The following is a 19,002-nucleotide window of genomic DNA, read 5'->3' as shown; positions in this document are numbered from 1 at the left end:
TCTTATTTGATTTTTTGAAAAACGTAATTTGGTTTTGACTAAATATATGAATTTTATTTTAGCATAAACATATAGAGTCGAAATGTCATCGTCAACTGCGAAAGAAGATATTGCAATCGGAGAAAACTAAGGATCACCATAATACTAAGGAATCCCCTGGACCGTCATCACTAGGAGAGGAAGAAAATTGCCAAACAATTCAGACTACTTCTTCAGAAGTGGTTTGTTGTATTTGCCAAAAAAAATCTCTGACGCACATACGTGCATAATTTATAATTAGGTGGTACATGTTGTGTGCGCTGACAGCACACTTGGTGCATACTATGAAGGTTTTAACAGAAAAGGTACATGCATGCGTTGTGCACAGATAGAAAAAATTAAAATAAATAAAGGAAAGGCGATTGAAGGTCTTCATTCCAAGGATAATGATATCAAAGAATTGAGTAAAAAAATTTTCCTTCAATTTCGATCGGAAAAACTGTAACAATACCTCTCCCCAGCTTTGATAGGGTCAAAGGAGATGCTCGAAATATCTTGGAGATCATACAAGATAAAACAATTGACGTTTTATATAGAGATGGTACAAAATTGGGAACAATTAACACACACTTTTCAAGAAATCAAATATGCAAAAAGAATTTTCTTAATTTCGAAGATGTTCCATACGTTAAGCTGTCTCAAAGAGAAATTAGTACAAAATATTCTAAATTTGCAGGACAAGGATTTATAAAATGCTACTACAATAAGAAATGCTCTTCAAAATTATGTAAGTGTACCAAAAAGGTCTAACGTATTGTGCAACTCTAAATGCCATGATGCCTCAACATGTGAGAATAAACACTCTTTTTTTATTTTTAATTGCGACAATATACAAATACTAACCATTAAAATTAAAAAATAACGTTTTAGGTCTGGATCCCGCGTATGAAAAAAAAGTTGATTAATAGCAAGCTGAAAATTTGTTAATAGCTTAAGGGTGTCTAGTCGGATAAACTTTGATATATGGGAACACTGGAACAGGGGCAGTTTTAATTGTGGAACAGGTTAAAAATTTGGAACGGTCAGACCACGAAAACGGCACATTTATTTTGTCCGACAGAACAGACTTAAACTCTCCGAAAAGAGATTAAACTCTCATGCAAAAATCAGACTGCTATTTATCACCTGTCATAATTCCTGTCATTTGACGTATTCTACATGTTCCACTCATTAAAACGCCCATTTGGTGATAAGTAGCAGTCTGATTTTTGAATAAGAGTTTAATCTCTGTTCGGAGAGTTTAAGTCTGTTCTGTCGGACAAAATACATCTGCCGTTTTCGTGGTCTGACCGTTCCAATTTTTTAACCTGTTCCACAATTAAAACTTCCCCTGTTCCAGTGTTCCCATATATCAAAGTTTGTCCGACTAGATACCCTTAAGCTATTAACAAATTTCCAGCTTGCTATTAATCAACTTTTTTTCATACGCAGGATCCAGACCTATTTTATTAAAGCTAATCTAACAAATTACGACATTTTATGGGGTTTGACTAGTCAAACCCCGATTTCATAAAATGAAATTTCGACCTTTGCCTGACCAACTTAGTCTCTCCTAGGTTTGACTAGTCAAAGGCCGAAACTCTTAATTTATTTCGGGCTTTGACTAAGACCGTCAGTCAGACCTAAGGATTGACTAGTCAAACCTAGGAGTGCCTGAAATTCGGGCTTTGACTATAACATAGACAATATAGAGTATTATTAATTTCTAGGTAAAAAACTCAGTCAGTTTGGTTGTGTCAATAATTTCGTCTGGTCTGCTTATGTAGTCAGTTGAAAATAAATAAAGGAATAACAGGTGCCTGTTGTTTGCGATAATGAATGTCGCTCTGCCGCCGCCGTGTGCATGAGTCATTTTTACTATCATATAGTTCAAATTACACAGATACCCATTATCTCTCAAATATTGTATTATGATTGAAGTTTTATCAATGAAATTCAATATTTTTAAGACATTCCAGAAGAGGCTGCAGATAAAATGTTTTAACATAGTACATACATTTTTATTGTTGAAATGTTTGTCCGATGAAAATCGGTCCGGGTTAGCCGGACTTCCGGGTTATCGGGGGCCGACTTATCGAGGTTCCACTGTACTTCCAAAAATTAAAAAAATAATTATTTATGTGTCGTCAACTAAACTCAATTACTAAATTTTATTCAGAACTTTTTTATTTCTTTTGTACAATTCAGTTATGCATGAGCACTTTTTAAGCGTAAAGTTATGTAGGAAAATGTTTTATTCAAAGGCCTACCCAATTCTCCTATTTCTAATGATAATAAAAGGTTCATTTAATATGTATGAGGTAGTTTTTTTATTTCCAGTAGATTCTTTGTGTTCTCTTACCTAATCCGATTTAAAACGTAATACTTTTCTTCTCAAAGAATACAATTCTTTGTTCCGTTAATAACTTGTAAAATTCTCTGTAATCTAGAAACTAAAAATAACTAGCGATCCACAATTATTTTCATCAAAGCTATCCGAGCAACAAATTAGGTATGTCTTGTTTAATCTGAATTTGTATCATCGGTTTATAAATTAATTTTGATGAACATTGTAAAACAAAAAAAGTCAGCCAAAATCTTTAACACAGAACTTTCTGGTTACGCCTATTCGTGGTTTCTATTGCAAACCAAATGAATGACGAATGAAAGAAGACACGGGGAGGTCTAAAAGTTTTTTTTTTATTTGTGACTTTAGCACTTAGCTATTTAGCCAGATACAACTTGATAATAATTAATACTAATACAAAAAAACTATTAAACCTAATACAAATTATTAAAAAGAAAAACATATTATTCTAATTTACTTAATACCAAATAAAAAAGTGTCTATCTATACCTACTATTGCAAATAGATCAAAATAGTCAAAAGAAAAAAAAACCTCTTAAAAATTCCTAAAAGACATTACTATAAATAGGGAAAAGGAGGGAAAATAAACAATTGGGTAAAAAAAAGGTTAACGAGATTGGCTAAAATTGATTACAGACATACATTTGTACTATGTATAAATTTGATTAGACAATCATTAGGTCATTAGTAGCCAATAGGTTATTTATTTGGTACGGAGGAAATATTTGCAGCGTTTGCAAGCTGCTTAAAAGAGTTCCTGTATGCTGAATATATTTGGAACAGTTAAAAAAGATATGATTAAGATCTCCTTCTTCTTGACATGTTTCACATAAGTCTGAATTGTAAATTTTGATTTTAGCAAGATGAGTAGGATAACAAGCATGACCAAATCTCAATCTTATTAAGGTTGTTATATATTTACGGATGTTACTAAATTTCTTAAACCATCTCGAATTTGGAATTTGTGGTTGTATATAAATATATTGTGTTGTTGAGTGGTTAAAAAAGTTTGCCAATAAGTTTTCCAAAGATCTATTTGATTTCTTTTAGACATACAAAAAGTGTCAGGAATACAAATTCTCTCCTCTGGTACAATTTCAGCTGAAGAGGTTATATAGCTTTAGCTAAAGAATCAACATGCTCATTATATTTTATACCAACATGAGCTTTTACCCAAATAAAATTAGTAGTTTTATTTTTATTTTTAAGCTTGACAAGCATGTTCTTAATTTGGTAAATGAAAGGATTAGAATTATAATTGGGTAATTTTGAACTTTTGAGAGATAATAAAACTGACAATGAATCGGATATTATTAACACTGAATTATTGTTTAAACTATCGAAATATATCAAGGATTCAAGAATTGCAATCGCTTCTGCACTAAAAATTGAGCAATTAGAAGCTAATTTGAACATTTTTTCTGTTGACTTAGATGGAATGTAGAAAGCACATCCGGTCCCTTCCGACGTTTTGGATGCATCTGTATAGATTACAATTGCTTTGGGCCATTTGTCTATACAGGAATTCAAGATGCATGAATCTAATAATGAACTATTATAATATGTAGGTATATGTATATCAGGTTCATAAAAAAATGCGAAATAGTGGTTAGTATCAAGGTTGTTGATATTGTTGATATACTTATTGTTGCACATGGTTCTAAAGGCTGTACACAGGGTTGGTGTATTTTTATGAGTCCAGTAACTGTTTGTTAGATCATCTGTGTTTAGTGAGCTTATGCTAGAATATAAGGAATTATTGATACATGCAATTTTCACAACAAATTTTTAGGGTGAGGTTCTAAAGCTTCAACATGCAATAATGCTATTGGAGTAGACTTCATTGCTCCCATACAGATACGTAGAACAGTACGTTGAAATACATCAATTTTATTTAAAATTTGTTTACTTGCTGATCCATAAAGTATACATCCATAGTCCAGAATAAATCTGATGTAAGATTTGTAAAATAGTAAAGCTGTTTCTACATCAGCTCCCCACCAAGTTTTAGAAATGGATTTTAAAAAGTTTAGACCTTTATTGCTTTTGTCAAGCATATACTCGATGTGTAATTTCCAAGTTAGCTTTTGATCTAGAAACATGCCTAGATACTTTATTGACTTGCAGAAATTTAAAGTTTGGCCATTTAATAAAATAGTATTTGTGTTAGGAATATTATGTTGTGAAAAAATACACACATTAGATTTACTAGTGGATAAATTAAAACCATTTTCACAAAACCATTTTGAGAAATGTTCATGTAATTTTCTTAAGATTGTAAGGGAGGGTTCATATTTTGTCCTTTCTGTATATATGAGGAAGTCATCCGCATATTGGATTGTTTTGGTCTAGAAGTTGCACCTCCCTACTTGTCTATTCAGTAGGTATCGCCAAATTCCAACGATATTCAGATAAACTTGGTTCCGATATTCAGTTAGGAGTAAAACCAATATAAAATAATTCGCTGTTAAACGAAATCAAGAGACGCCTTATATTTCAGTTTGATCAGAGAGCGCCATAAATGCCCTTACGTACGTTTCACTTTCATCAGTGGCGTAGCTGAAGATTGGTGGCCCCCTCGCAACAATTCTTGTGGGCTCCCGTATTATAAACATAACGACAATTTATCATCATTCAACCCGGATCTACCCACTGCTGGATATAGGTCTCCAACAGTCTTTTCCATGTTTTTCTGTTTTGTGCTGTTTGCATCCAATTTTTGTCGATCCGTTTTATGTCATAAGACCTCTATTACGGTATGCTTCTTGTCTTGGTATCCAGTGTGTTATTCGCTGTGTCCATCTGTTATCCGACATTCTAGCTATGTGCCCCGCCCAGTTCCACTTACGGGTCATAATTCTTTCTATGGCATCTGTCACTCCTGTTCTCCATCTTATTTCCTTGTTCATAATCCTATCCCTACGAGAAATGCCTAACATCGAGCATTCCATTGGTCTCAGTGTAACTCAAATTTTATTTCTTATTTTCTTGGTTACTGTTAAAGTTTCTGCCCCATATATTGTAAATACTAGCAACACGCACTGATTAAAGACTTTTCTTTTGAGACACATAAGTACTTATACGAGGTGGTTTCTTTAATATGCATGCCATTTACTGAAATCTTTTCGCTTAACACCAGGTTTGTCATGATCAGTGTTTTTGTGTGGTTTATTTTTAATCCAACTTGTAATCCAACGACAACTAATAACAGTATAATTACTAAAATATGTGTAAATGACAATATTTGGCCTTTCTTTAATAAGTCTTCAGTTAGTGTTAATAGATTTTTTGGTAATAGATATGAAAGCCTATTATACATGTCTCTTAATCCGACAAACCTATTAGTAAATTGTTTCAATATTATATCTAAATTTACATTGAAAACATTAACTTCAAAACTTTTTTGCTACAAGTTATTTTTCGTCGCAGCCGAACTAATCGTAACATTTTTTATACGTTTTATCCGTTTATTTTTAAATTTCGGTGTAATACCTCACTATTCTGCTATTCCTACTGCTTCTGCTAAAGTTTCGAAAAACGAATTTCTCATTTTTCGAATCATGAAATTTTCGTTAAAGATTTCATTACTTTTCGGAAAACTCGACGCAAAGCGATATCAGCATCATGCCTGGATGACCACCGGGTTTCACATAACCCTTTAGGTCTTGACAAACGCGATGAATCCAAAGTCATAAGAGTACATGGTACATCCCATTTTTTAATACTTGCACTTCTTCTCCTTCTAAAAGTGCCTATCTTCTGGAGATGTTGGCGACCACATTGACCCATCTTATTCTATTTACGGCAGCTCGAAATAGGTCAGTTGACGTTAGACCAGTCCATTTCCTAAGATTGGCCAGCCAGGATATACGTCTACGTCCAGGGCCTCTCCTGCCCTCAATCTTGCCTTGTAGAATCAACTGTAGCAGTCGGTATTTTTCATTACGCATAATATGGCCGAAGTAAGCCAATTTTCTGTTCTTTACAGTGTTAATTATTTCTTTGTCTTTTCTTAGCCTCTGGAGAATAGTTATATTAGTTGTGTGGTGGTTATATGAGACCCTCAACATACGTCGGTAGCACCACATTTCAAACGCCTCTAACCGTTTTATGGCATCTTATGTCAGGCTCCAGCTTTCAACTCCTAAGAATTCTTATGCGTATATTGATACTTAAAGACAACTTGCACATAATTTTTCTAAGACTGTTAAGAGCTGCTGGCTTTTTCAATACGAGTTTTTATTTCCTAGCTATGATCCCAAGTATCCTTAATGTTGCAGCCCAGATAACATATTTTCTGTACTCTCTCTAAGGGTGTATTGTTTACTGTAATTTGGGCGTTTATGTTGGTGTTTTTACTAATGATCATTATTTTTGTCTTCTTACAGTTTAGTTTTAGGCCGTATTTGTTACATGCTTCTACAACATTATCCATGATCCTTTGGAGCCCCTGCGCACTATCTGCCAGCAATACTGTATCGTCTGCATATCTAATATTATTTATAATTTGTCCATTTACTGCAATACCATCTTATGATTCATCCAAGGCCTCTCTAAAGATGTTTTCAGAGTATATGTTAAATAATGCTGGTGACAGTATGCAACCCTGTCTGACTCCTTTTTCAACTGTGAAGATTTCGGACAGTTCATTTTCGAATCAAACTTGCACTAAAAAAACATAATCTTTTAATCATATCCTAAAAAAACCAACTCCTGTAGACCAGCAATGTCAGCATTCAACACTAGGCTCAGATTATGGGATGCGCAATGAACGTGCCTTTGTACGCCTGAATATACAACACTCATAACGCTTGCCCCATCATACCCCTTTCCTCTTCAGTTGTGTACGGAAAGGTGCTTTGATTGTATTAATTTTAAAATTTCATTTACAAGACCTTCTTCACTTTGGTCTAATATGCGAGTAAATCCCAAAAATCTTTCAATCACTTCTGCTTTGGAAGGTATAGCTATTTGTATAACAAGGGAGGAAAGTGCTACTTTTCCTCCCGAGAATGAAGTTTACTGCCTGACACGTAGCGGAGGGCAGTAATCATTCAAGGGAGGAAAACGCACTTTACTCCCATGTTATACATATGGTTTTTCCACCTTCCTCAAATAACAAGTCATTTTTTCATTTTTCTTAATTTATTTATGTAACTAACCAACAAAATTTATTAGAACTAAAACTAACAAGTAGGTACAATATAACTGTCAACTGTCAAATATAAGTCAAATTATTAATGTAAACATTGTTAAATCAGAATAACAATTTACTATTTTGTACCATTCTGCAAAATACAGAGTGTTTTTAAATAAACGTTAAAATGTATAGATACTTGCGTAATAGAAAATAGATATTATACAGGGCGTCAATAAGTTATATTTCATGAATGAAATACCATGACGTCACTTTTACTTTTTCTCCCTAGGGAGGAAAAATATTTTCCTCCCTAGGGAGGAAAAGTACAACTTTGTTCCCTACAATCAGGTCCGGAAAAGTATACTTTCGGTAGAGGTAGGTGGAAATAGCTAATTGTATAACAAGGGAGGAAAGTGCTACTTTTCCTCCCGAGAATGAAGTTTACTGTCACTTTGTCGGTCACTTTTACTTTTCCTCCCTAGAATCAGGTCCGGAAAAGTATACTTTCGATAGAGGTAGGTGGAAATAGCTATTTGTATAACAAGGGAGGAAAGTGTAACTTTTCCTCCCGAGAATGAAGTTTACTGCCCGACGCGTAGCGGAGGGCAGTAATCATTCAAGGGAGGAAAAGGCACTTTACTCCCATGTTATACATATGGGTTTTCCACCTTCCTCAAATAACAAGTCATTTTTTCACTTTTACTTAATTTATTTATGTAACTAACCAACAAAATCTATTAGAACTAAAACAACAAGTAGGTACAATATAACTGTCAACTGTCAAATATAAGTCAAATTAATAATGTAAACATTGTTAAATCAAAATAACAATTTACTGTTTTTTACCATTCTGCAAAAAACAGGATGTTTTATAAATAAACGTTAAAATGTATAAATACTTCGTAATAGAAAATAGATATTTTACAGGGCGTCAATAAGTTATATTTCATGAATGAAATACCATGACGTCACTTTTACTTTTCCTCCCTAGGGAGGAAAAATATTTTCCTCCCTAGGGAGGAAAAGTACAACTTTGCTCCCTACAATCAGGTCCGGAAAAGTATACTTTCGGTAGAGGTAGGTGGAAAAATTATTTTCATCGCAAGTAATTTTTACATACCGGAAAATAAAACTAAGCTGATCGGGTTCTGAGATATCTTGAGTAGTATCAAGAATTATTTAATAAAAACAACTTTTTTAAATTAAATTAATCAATTTGTTTTCAGTTTTTTGAGCCAACAAATTTATAACTTCGTTTTTATTTGGGGGCTCAAGTAATTGGATTTTAGTTATTGTTTTTATCAATTAATTTAGCTAAAACAGGATCATATCTAGCTAGTAAAAGAACCACCGACAAAAAATTACCTTTTTGGCATTCACTTTCATCTAAACTACCAACATGTCCACGAAACGCTAAATTGAACCCAAAAAGAGTTACGTCAATTAGATACTCGCTTCATTACTTCCTTCCAAATTCTCTATTTTGATACTTATTGTTCCGGGGAAAATATGGGGGTGCATTATACAAATTTGTAAATAACACCAGTACATGGATAATCGCCTAAAGTTTTTTTACTCTAGCATAGGCGGTTCAGATGGTATAAAAAAGGTTTTTTTTTTAAATGTAACACCCTGAAATTTAAAAATTTGCAATTGCCCTTAAATGAAACCTATACTAAAAAATCACCCACTTATTTGTGATTAATTGCCGCAGGGTTTCTTCTTAATTTTCATTACAGTTAGGGAAAAATATTTTTTTTAAACACCTTTTTTAAAAATTTGTCAATTTTGGGGCGCCACCCCCTCTAAACGATGGGTGATAGACATATACTGTTGGGAAATAAATAGTAGGAAATATAGTCCTCTTCATTTTACTATTAAGTAAATTTTTTGCAAAACGTACAGGAAGGGCTACGTTTCGCAAAAACCACAAATTACTCCTTTTAAAGGGATGAAAAGGGGGATCCGGGGCGAACTTTTTTAAGAAAAAGTTAGTCTCATAATTAACACTCCTTGATATATCAAAAAAAACCGGACTTGTGTCCATTTTGCGAGGTTTAACCTCTGTTTCCTACACTATTTAATTACTATATTATTTGCTTGAGTATTCGATCGTAAATGTTTATCAATTACTTTACCTAGTTATTTAATTTCGTATGTATCTGGAATTTCATTTTTTCATCGATTTTGAATGAGTTAATATTTTTGAGGTTATTTACATACGATTTAAATATCATACATTTTGTTTTATCTACAGTTTCGAGCTTATTAAATTGAAACCATTTCTGAATTGTAGCAAAATCTCTGTCGGCTTTTTGTTTATTGCTCCACGTCTTTGCGTAATAAAAAACAGCTGTGTCATCTGCAAAACTTATTATCTTACCTGTGATATTCAGCAGAGCCGTGTGGTACATCTTTTCAATATGATGCAAGTCTTCGAAATGCCGCCCCTTAAATATTATTGAAACAACTTTTATTTTTACTAAATGAAACTACACAAAATGAACGAAACCTTTTATTTTAAAAACAAAACATACTTTAAATTAAATGAAATTTGTATTACCTAACATTACAAAAATTACAATTTTACCCTTCTGACTTTAATTTTGGTAAACTCGTCAATCAGATTGGTGTAGTCTAAAGTAGCAGCTAGTGGGGACTCTATTGAAATGAGTGCTAAATTTTTTAGCTTTGTTTGTCTTATGTAGCTTCGTAAGTAGTTTTTAATAATTTTTAATTTTTAAATACTACTTTCCCCACTAGCTACCGTGACAGAGAGCATTAATAAAATTCGTATTGATACAACTACATTTGGATATAAAGAAATAGGGTTATCTTGGCATAAATACACTCAGCGGCACAAAATTTCGCCACTAAAAATTTTTGATTAAGTTTCACAAGTTATAAATTTATTATTTGTACTTCGATTTTCAAGATTCTTAAATCAGTTTGTAGGTACCTACATGTATTGATATCGTTTGTTATTACTACGGTAACAAAAAAAATTGCTTAGATGGCATTATTATACGGGGCTGAATGGAAGCGTTTTATTTTCTCCTAAATTTAAAAAAAATCTATGGAAAAATTGCAGAGGTTCATATCATAAAATTCTTCTAGAAGATCATTTGCGGATTTGCCTATAACGACTTCTTTTTCTTTTTCACTTTTTCTATTGAAAGTAGTATTGAATGAAGATTCATACAATATTTTTCTAGTGTCTTATCATCTATTTCCCTCAATTTAAAATTAATTAAACTATTATGTCATATTATAAAAATTTAAAATTTTTAGAGTTTCTAAAAGCGAAGATCGATCAATCAAAGCAATAATAACAATGTCTAAAATGTAGATGAATAATATTATTTTAAATTGATCTTCCTTGTTAAAAGCTCATCCACAGACTTTTCTTAATCAAATCGATGTTTTTTTCTTCTGCAGTGGGAGCACGCAAAATAGAATTCTATATTAGTGACGTCACGTTGCCTAGCAACCGTCGATTCTCGCATTGTGAAATTCGTTTTGTGACGTCAGCAAAATAGAATTCTATTTGCGTGTTCCCATTGGCTCGAATTTCATTTTCAGCTGGAAATTCTGAACTTATATCAAAATTTTCTGCAATTTCATTTGCAGTAATTTTCATTTGTTCATAGCTAGATTGTCTGTAACTTTTTATTTTTTCGCTTAGACATTGTTGTTAAAATATAAATCCTTAAATCGTATACCTCAATGTCGGAATAACAAAGAATTTATAGAAAAAGATAAGGGTTGTATAAAATATTTATACTTTCGGCTAACACTTGGTCCTACATATTTTTTTAATTATTGAATGGTTCAATTTGTATTTTGATTTTACTGTTTATGCCGCCCCTCTTGTGATGCCGCCTGATGCGACTGCCTCACCGCATCATAGCACGACACGGCCCTGATATTCAGTCTGAATAGGTCATTGATGTAGATATTGAAGAGAATTGGTCCCAAGACTGTTTCCTGCGAAAAAGTATCCCCGTAGGATAGTTTTCTTCTCTTACTAATTTCTATAGAACCATGTTGCCTATTTTGAATATAACTTTCTAGGATATTATTATGTAAGCCCTTGTATACCATATTTTATAAGTTTATTTAGCAATATTTTATGTGAAACAGTGTTAAATGCCTTTGATAAATCTACAAATATAGAGCTGGTCTTGCTGGTCTTGCATCATCAAGAGCTTTGTAGATGGTAACTGCTAGAGCACAGATTGCATCTTCAGTGGATTTTTCCTCTTGAAACCCATACTGACACATTCACATACACTCTGGTCTAAAATTAACCGCCCACCTTAAAAATGGGTCATTTTTGATGTCTCGAATTTCCCAAACCTGTTGTCCGATTTAAGTGATTTTTTAATATGTTACAGCCTTGATTTTTTAATATGTCTTTAACAATATTGATGTAATAATATTGTTGCTAAACAGGTAAATTTTCATTGTATACCGCGTATATGAAACAAACTGTGTTTTTTTCTCAAAGTTCGCATCACTCTGTGGAATATTCTAGCATTTTTAGAATACCGAAATTAAAACCCAACTATAGCCTCATGTTTTCTTAACATTCCGTTTTTTGATTCATCCGCTTATGTTGGACCATCAAAAAGTTAGATACTTTAACAACTAGCCATGTTTTTCATCAATACAGGGTGTCTTTAAAAAGGTATGGCAAACTTTAAGGGGTAATTTTGCATAAAAAATAATGACAGTTTCATTTATAAACGTATGTCCACAAATGCTGCTTTTCCGAGATAGGGGGTATTGAAATTTTTCTTACAAACTGACGATTTATTTATTGTTTTAAATCCGGTTGAGATATGCAAATCAAATTTAGTGGGTTTTAAGACGTAGTTATTGCACATTCTTTGACATACAATTAAGAATTCAATATTCACCATTTCAACATTCCCTATCTCGGAAACGAAGCATTTGCGGACATATGTTTATAAAGAAAACTGTCATGATTTTTTCATGTTTGCCATACTTTTTTAAAAACTGTATTGATGAAAAACATGGTTAGTTGTTAAAGTACCTAACTTGTTTATGGTCCAACATAAGTGGATGAATCAAAAAAAGGAATGTTGAGAAGACATGAGGCTATAGTTGGGTTTTAATTTCAATATTCTACAAATGGTAGAATATTCCACAGGGTGATGCGAACTTTGAGAAAAAACACAGTTTGATTCGTACACGCGGTATACAATGAAAATTTGCCTGTTTAGCAACAATATTATTACAGCAATATTGTTAAAGAATAAGGCTATAATAACATATTAAAAAATCACTTAAATCGGACAAGAGGTTTAGGAAATTCGAGACATAAAAAATTACCCATTTTTAAGGTGGGCGGTTAATTTTGGCCCAGAGTGTAGTATATTGAATTAAAAAAAATTGTAAGTCTTATTTTAATTTTTTTTTCTAATATTTTGCCTATGTTTGAGATTAGAGGTGCTAGGCCTCTAATTTTGATAATTATATTTCGTCGGCAGATTTGAATAGCGATTAATAGTTCCAATTTTTATTATATCCGGAAAAATGTCTAAATTAAGACATGTATTTATTATGTATGTCAAGAGTTTTGAATTCTGTCTTGTTTTGATTTAAAGTTTCAGATTTCTATTTATATATAAGATGATTCCATATACGGGATTTGTTGTGTGTGTAAGTATGAGCATAATATTAGCACACGATTTTAATTCGAGTTTCCAAAAGGTGCCGAAAGGGCGCAAGCTCACCGAGACCCAGTCGATATTTCTTTAACCTTCAATTTATGTTGTTTACTTCGACGAAAATTTTCCCAATTGGATTTTGTTTGACTCCATTATTTGTTGATTTTATGTTTAGTTGGTGAGTACATACATTTTTCAATTTATATACAGGTAGAAGGTCAACAGACCTGTCAGAAAAATAATGTAGTAGAATAAGACATTTCATCACATGTCACATGTTACTGGGAAATTTTGTATGAATAATATTTGGGTTATTTTGTAAATGAAGAAATTTTATAATGTAATCTACGAGGTAACTACGTAATGTCTTTACAAGGGTATACATTGCAATATGAGTGATTATAACAGTTTAAAAATTGACAAAATAGTCTGATCAAATAAAATTGCATATTGCAATTGATACGTACATCAAAATGTAATTCGGTACAGGTTGGAACAAATTTTTTATTCAAAGTATAGGTGAAAACAAAAGATATTTTTAAGAAAATATAGGTATATGATTTATATAACGAAATCACTGTTTAAAAAATGTTAATTCATGTTTTTATGATGGTTTCTACGATTTTTTTTCTGCAAAGGTGAAGGGAAAAGCTTTCATGTAGTACTTGTTAAAGTTGACCCTTAACTTATTTAAATAATTATAAATAAATCTTGAAAAAACAAGTTAGAAAAAAATTTTTACTTGCATTATAGGCAAAGCATTATAAATATTTTCTTCTGCAGGAAAAATTGCGTTGTTACGAGTAGGTACCAATATAAAGCAAAAAAATTTGGTGGAAAATATTTAATATTTTATAATATGAATATTTAAATTGTTTAGTAAATGTTAAAATGCATCGACAAATCAAAATTTCAATTAAACTCACCTCCAAAATGGCGTTTGAAAATTATTATAATTTGTTTATAACTTGTTTTTAAGATCGTCGCGAAGATTAAAAATTTTAAAATGTCGTTTCGGTATTCGTGTTTCTGAAAATTTTTTACACATTCGAAAAAGTTTTTCTAGGACAATTTTTTGCTGAGATAGCTTTTGCTACTTTAAAAATCCATAATTTGTTTATTTATCAATATTAACATTTAAAACTGCGTGAGTACTTCTATCAACCGTACTACTTAACCATGCCATTTCTACATACATAACATATGAAGAGCAGATTTTCTAAATGCATTTTGTCCATTTTTTGTAATTTTGGGAAATAGAGAAAAACTAATACGCGTTTGACAAGAAATTAAATGAAAAACTGATATACCTAAACTATGGATAAAAAATCATTCAAATATTATACCTCTATGCCAAAATCCTAGTATTGACAATAATATCCCAAACAACTTAAAAAAACTGTTGGACAAACTGCATATAAACATAATTTTTTATTTAAACTATTTCAGTGGCGTACCATATTTTCCTTTATTCATTTGCATATATCATCCAGTTTCAGAGCAATAAATAAATCGAAAGTTTGTATGAAAAATTTCAACTCTCCGTATCTCGAAAACGAAGCTTTTCCAAAAATACGTTTATGTAGCAAACATGCATTAGTTTTGCATGCAGAATTGCTCTCTGAAGTTAGCCGCACTTATCAACTAATACCCTGTATAATTATAGAGCAGATAAATTTGAAATCTACTTTTTTTTATTAAAGCTTGCCATATTTTGCATCAAAACTTGGTTCTCTAAATATTTCACATAAAGTATCATATTATAGTTCTCCTACATGATGGTGTAAAGGTCTTAAAGCATAAATTTTACTTTTTAATTGAGTGTCCCTTAGAGGTCGAACATCGAGTGTCACTTAAACTTGATGGGTTGAACCGTAAGGGACATCATATAACTTTATGTGGAGCTTCAAGAAAATGTGAAAGGGATAGGGCTAGCTATTACATAGATAAAACTAAAGCTCTAATACAAGCAAGTAAACAATGAAACTTCCAAAATTTGACAATAGATGACGCAAATTATGAAATTGTAAAACAGCTCACATACCTGGGCGTATATATAACTGAGGACGGCAGCGAGGAGGAGAAGAAAAATAATAATGCTTGCTAACAAAGCACACTTCTCTCTATCGCAGGTATTTGGATCCAAAGACATCCATAAAAAAAATAAAGTTTAAATTAAATCATATAAAAGATAAAAAAGATCAAGGCAGGTTTTGTTTATATTTGATTCAGAGTTGGACCACCATCTCCATATAGCTATTTCAGCATCCTTATGCCTCATCGGTGAAGCTCAGAAGTCTCAACTCTGAAGGAAATACAAACAATTCTGCCAATTGAAGGCAAACCATCGCAATGCAATGAACCCACCTCTGAGACGCAATTCAGCGACATATCTCGTATTACGAGGAAAACAACGAAAAGCCCCAGATGCAAAGTTTACTACCTTTTAAACAATTAGAATAATTGAAATAAAAATATAATAAACAATATTTTTGATCCAAGAGTTTTCGTTAATAAACTGCTTTCTGACTGCATCCCATATCTCCGGATTTTACAATATATAATCACAAGAGACGACGAAAGTAGGAGAAAGCAAATAGAGGACGCTTAGGCCATGCATTTACCTTCCCTTCGTCAAGGAAAAGGACCGAAAGACAGTTTCTAAATACTCAAACTGAGTAAAAATGAAAAAGATAAAAAAGATCAAGGCAGGTTTTGTTTATATTTGATTCAGAGTTGGACCACCATCTCCACATAGCTATTTCAGCATCCTTATGCCTCAACGGTGAAGCTCAGAAGTCTCAACTCTGAAGGAAATACAAACAATTCTGCCAATTTAAGGCAAACCATCGCAATGCAATGAACCCACCTCTGAGACGCAATTCAGCGACATCTCTCGTATTACGAGGAAAACAACGAAAAGCCCCAGATGCAAAGTTTACTACCTTTTAAACAATTAGAATAATTGAAATAAAAATATAATAAACAATATTTTAAATCCAAGACTTTTCGTTAATAAACTGCTTTCTGGCTGCATCCCATATCTCCGGATTTTACAATATATAATCACAAGAGACGACGAAAGTAGGAGAAAGCAAATAGAGGACGCTTAGGCCACGCATTTACCTTCCCTTCGTCAAGGAAAAGGACCGAAAGACAGTTTCTAAATACTCAAACTGAGTAAAAATGAAAAAGATAAAAAAGATCAAGGCAGGTTTTGTTTATATTTGATTCAGAGTTGGACCACCATCTCCATATAGCTATTTCAGCATCCTTATGCCTCATCGGTGAAGCTCAGAAGTCTCAACTCTGAAGGAAATACAAACAATTCTGCCAATTTCATTAAATCCAATCATATAAATCCATCATACGATCAAGAGCAACATATGCAGTGCCGGTTTAAGAAATCATGGGGCCCTAGGCGGTCATATAAGAAGTAAACCCCTTTAAAGCGATCATTTACTTAAACAAATTTACAGATATTTATGTTGTTTAGGAAAGTTGTGACAACAAAAATAAATTACAATGTAAAAAAGATCATTTTTCTTTTTTACTTCTGTTACTTTGTTAACCCTTAAGTACTAACACCCCGTCTCTCAGACGGTATAGCTTGTCAAAAGTGGGATATTTCCCTTCCTAGAAAATTTTGAAGGTCACCCGTTTATGACTTTTCAAGTTGGGTTGTTCTTTAGTAGTATTGAATTCGGCAATTGGGCAACCCATACTGAAAGAAGAAGTCAATAGAAAGAAAATACCACGATTAGTAAGTCAAAAACATATCGAGTTAGTACATATTTTATATTTTAGTATTACTTATTGTATATCTATGTACATATCGAGTTAGTACATATTTTATATTTTAGTATTACTTATTGTATATCTATGTATTATTAATATTATTTATAATTTAAACATACTAAAGTCAGAATTTGGTATTAGTTTTTGAAAGTAAATTAAATGTAAGACCAAATACTTACGATGTCGGGATAGTATCACGAGGTTTTTCCTGGTTTTCCCTCGTGATTTACTATGGAATCTCTAACGCGAGAATTTTACTGTCGTCGTTGCATTTGGTTGTCTTTTGAAAGACAGATCACATGCTATGATTTTTTTGTGACGTATATTCGTGAGTTATGATTGATTTCGTGTAATCGAATGAACTATCTTTTAGTAAAGTCGTCCCAGGAATGCAACTCATAAATATTGGCGATATCATTTTAAAGTCTTCTACTTTAAAATGTATAATATACGTCTGAATTGCCAATATAAATGAGTCAGATTAAATAAATTATTAGAAGAATTTTTTTACTTAGCAACAACATTTTTGTTTATTTTAGTAGTATTTTGTATTTTGACAACGACACCCGATTTGGGAGTCGAAACGTTAATAAAATTATTTTTTCAATTTAATTGTGGCCTATTTCCCATCTAAATAGTTAATAATAAAAATGCCACAAAGAAATAGCTTCAGAACAACATTAAAAATGAACATATTCACTCGCAAATAACTCGAACAGTATTGACTTAGTGAAAAAACTCTATTGAAAAAAGTTGCTTAGCATTAGTCAGTTTATCCACTTTCGGACGTATTTTGACCGTATAATTTATCCCCGAGAAGGGGTGAACTTAATAACCTCAGAGCAAAGCACACATCGGCACAATATCATTTTTTGTCTTTGCCATGTGAGCTATGTGTACTTATGCGAAATTTCATGTTAATCCAAGCTCTTCCTTAAAATCCAAAGGTTCTTTAAGATCCGGAGGTTTTGCAATATTTTACCGTGAGTGAATCGACATGGACTATAAGACCCATCGGTGGGTAGAAATTGAAAAAGAAAAACAAAAATAGTTCTTGAACCATACCAAAATAATTAACAGCTTCTAAGCAAAATTGATTACCAAATCGAGGGAATGATTAGAACATGGAATATAATATTCCGTTGGAGATAACTGCTTAATTTTAGCTTGAAGTCGGTTGTGTTTTCCTGACATATTTGAAAGAAGATAAAAAACTGAGTTTGATTGGAAATCATAAATTAACCATTCCCTTTTTGCTTTGCCTCCGTTAGCCCTATATGATTTATTTAACATTTCACATTTTTTTTAATTATTGCTTAAATAATTCAATATTAATTATTGCATTTGAATGAAATGCGGGCCCTTAGCGGCCGCCTAGTCCGCCTAATGGTTAATCCGGCCTAAAAATATGACGTAGAAGCATGTATCACGACAGAAACGAAAAACCTTATTAATACTTTTGAATATCATATGGTCGTCATCCATACAGTGTCCTTAATATTTTATTTATTATTTTACCGTGTCTTCAATTAATCGTTACGCTTCTCAGTTTTCTCGCAGTCTATACCAGGGGTGGCCAAGCTCCTCGAAAGTCCGAGCCATTTTTCAAAATTTGATATTTTTCGCGAGCCACAATTAAACAAGTATTTAAAAACTGTAAAAAACGTATTAAATTTTTTTCTCAGTGCTTGGATTTCACGTATTTAAGGTGAAATAAAATGCTTCATATCATTGTTCCAAATATGCAAATAATTTTACAAGCAGCCTTTACTAATTTAGGATTTTTAGATTCTTCATCATCCTTCCATCTCTTTCTGGGGCGGCCTGCTGATCTTCTACCGCCTGGTCTATCAAAAACACTCTCTTTATGACTATGTCTTCCCCTGATCTCTATGACCTGCCCATCTTATCCGGCTAGCTTTTATATGTCTGGCGATGTTTTCAGTACTATACACAGTCACCAATTCTGCTTTGCAGCGCCT

At 32.4% G+C, this 19,002-nt stretch overlaps 2 protein-coding genes across 2 annotated transcripts in view; one reads left to right on the top strand and one right to left on the bottom strand.

Moving 5' to 3' along the window:
• Positions 1–19,002, bottom strand: part of LOC126883521 (uncharacterized) — a 225,323-nt gene that overhangs the window by 156,473 nt on the left and 49,848 nt on the right. The window lies entirely within an intron of this gene.
• Positions 13,266–19,002, top strand: part of LOC114331826 (alpha-tocopherol transfer protein-like) — a 52,462-nt gene continuing 46,725 nt past the window's right edge. The window contains exon 1 of the mRNA XM_028281499.2: positions 13,266–13,400. The gene's annotated coding sequence lies outside the window, so the exon portion shown is untranslated. The remainder of the gene's footprint in view (positions 13,401–19,002) is intronic.

Source organism: Diabrotica virgifera, chromosome 4 (assembly GCF_917563875.1).
Source record: "Diabrotica virgifera virgifera chromosome 4, PGI_DIABVI_V3a".
Lineage (NCBI taxonomy): Eukaryota > Metazoa > Arthropoda > Insecta > Coleoptera > Chrysomelidae > Diabrotica > Diabrotica virgifera.
The sequence above is the reverse complement of the archived record's forward strand: the minus strand, read 5'-3'. Positions and strand labels throughout refer to the sequence as shown.